The sequence below is a fragment of the Propithecus coquereli genome, unplaced genomic scaffold, assembly GCF_000956105.1.
Source record: "Propithecus coquereli isolate 6110/MARCELLA unplaced genomic scaffold, Pcoq_1.0 Scaffold232, whole genome shotgun sequence".
Classification (NCBI taxonomy): domain Eukaryota; kingdom Metazoa; phylum Chordata; class Mammalia; order Primates; family Indriidae; genus Propithecus; species Propithecus coquereli.
Window position 1 is genome coordinate 4,104,212 of NW_012147864.1, and position 2,203 is coordinate 4,106,414.

Here is a 2,203-nt window from a genome sequence, read left to right on the forward strand (position 1 = left end):
AAAAAAAAAAAGAAAGAAAGAAAAGAAAAGAAAGAAGAAAGAAAGCAACTATAGTTTCCTGGAGTGTTGTTTTACCCGGGAATAGGTCAAGAGACCAGACAACGCTTAGCGACCAAGAGCTGAAACATTTGGGGCTCCCCTCTCAGAGTCCTGCAGGGCCAGACATGGACCCCGGGAGGACACTCTCCCCTCTGGCCACGCTGTCCCAGAGAGGACACTTCATGACCTTGGCTGGGAATTCCTTGGTTCTTGCGGGAGGGGAGCACTGACTTACCAGAGGTCACAGGGAGAAAATGGAAAAGTAATGATTGTATTTTCCCATTAGGGCCCTTTCAGATCTGAATTTACCTCCTTACTTGAGCAATGGGGTCAAACCAGAGTCTCTTCCCCCCTGCACTGTGGATGTTGGGGTGGGTTCGTTCTCTGGGGTGGGGCTGTCCTGGGCACTGCAGGTGCTGTGCAGCGTCCCTGTTTCCACCATGTCAGGAGCACCCCCAGTAGTGACAACCACGGATGTCCCTGGACACTGCCAAATTAGAGGGGGAGAAGCAACAAATTTCCCCCATTCAGAACTGCTGGGTCAAGCCTGTTCAACTGGAAGGAGTAGCTGAAACTGCTTCTAAAATGTTCATATTTTGTCCAGCACAGTCAAGAGGTCCCCATCGCCTACTGTAGAGAGGAGAAAACTGAGGCCTGGAGTCGCCGAGGCCCCAGACCGTGGTCACCCCGGGGGGCAGTGAAGGGCAGAACTGGGACTCAGCCCATCCAGGTCTCTGCGGACAGGCCTCGCGAAGTGACTGCAGACGACTGTCGCGTCCCTTCCTGCCTCAGTCTTCCCACTCTGCTGATTTCCCCAAAGGGCCCCCAGGTTCCGGGTGACCTATGGCCCCGCTACGGTCTCGAACCCCTAACTCCGTGCTCGCCCCCACGCGGCGCGGCCGGGCCCAGCGCCTCCTCACGTGAGCTCAGCTTCGGAGGGGAGCGGAGTCAGAGGCGGCGCGCGGGGCCTTGTGGGGATTGTAGTCCCGGTCCTGCCGCCGTCCGGCGCCATCCCCGCCCCGGGAACTACGCTCCCGTCGTGCCCCGCGGCGCCAGACTTGAGGCGGGGCGGGGCGAGCGGTTGCTAAGACTTGGCGAAGCGCAGCGGTTGCGCCCGGCTCTCTCAGGTAAGCGCGCGGCCCCGGCCCTCGAGCTCTCCGGACCCAAGCTCCCGCAGAGGGGGACTGGGGGCGGCGATGGGACTCTGGACAGTGGCGGGGGAACGCCGAGCGAGTGGGGAGCAAGGGATGGGGCGGGGCTGGACCCGGCTCGTGCGCGCCGAGAGCGGGCGGGTGGGGGTGCGGGGGCGCGCGGCGACAGCGCGAGTGCGAATGCGCGCGGGCACTGCTGGGCCTCGGTCCCCGCTTCCCGGGCCCGGTGCCTGTCTGCGCGTGCGCACGCCCCTGCGGCCGGGGCTGGCGGCCCCGTGCGCCCCAGCTGCTTCCGGTGTGGTCCGCCCGGGTTCACGGCAGCCAATCCCCTGTCTCCGGGCTGCGGGTCCGTCGGCTTCTCGCTTCACATTTGCCTTTAGGGGCGAAGGAACCCCAGTCTTTCTCTGCATCCTAGGAATTGACCGTCGTTCCTAATAGTTACTGCAAGTGTGAGTTTTTAAGGCTTTTCTTTACGCTGGCCCGGTTCTCCCTCACGCCCCTCTCAGGGGGCCCGAGGTCCCCCGACTTTCGCGTAGAGGGTCCCCTTGTAGGGCGGCCTGGTTCAGCTAATAGAAGCGCAGACGCCTGTTAAATTCGAATTCCGTTTAAAGAACGAATAATTCTTTTATAGTGTAAGTATATTTTAGAGGGTGCATGGGATATACTTACACTAAAAATCTGTCTATTTCTCTGAAATTCATGCTCAGCGCCGCCCGTTACCCGCTCACCGGGGGAGCCCATTACTGACGCAGATTTCGGGCTCCTCCGTTCAGGGGGCCGAGTCCAGGAAACCGGGATTGAAACAGACGCCCGCCCACACTGTGCCCGCGACCTGAGGCTGAGCGTTGGCTGATCCTTTTTTTCCTCCCCTTTTGGGCCCCACTGTGGGTCCCTGGGCTCTGCCTGAGATGGTCATGCCACCGTGTCCCCCGTGGGGCTGTCCCAGGACAGCATGGGGCCTCTTGTGGGTTTTCTCGTTGTATGCTGTTGGCGGTTATTTTTTTTTTTTTTTT

At 60.2% G+C, this 2,203-nt stretch overlaps 1 protein-coding gene across 2 annotated transcripts in view; it reads left to right on the forward strand.

Moving 5' to 3' along the window:
• The first annotated feature begins 1,104 nt into the window (after positions 1-1,104).
• SCAMP4 (secretory carrier membrane protein 4) overlaps positions 1,105-2,203 on the forward strand; it is an 18,440-nt gene continuing 17,341 nt past the window's right edge. The window contains exon 1 of one of the 2 annotated variants that reach the window (XM_012645457.1): positions 1,105-1,166. The gene's annotated coding sequence lies outside the window, so the exon portion shown is untranslated. Of the gene's footprint in view, positions 1,167-1,547; positions 1,640-2,203 lie in introns of those variants that run through there. The other variant, XM_012645458.1, reaches the window with a different exon arrangement.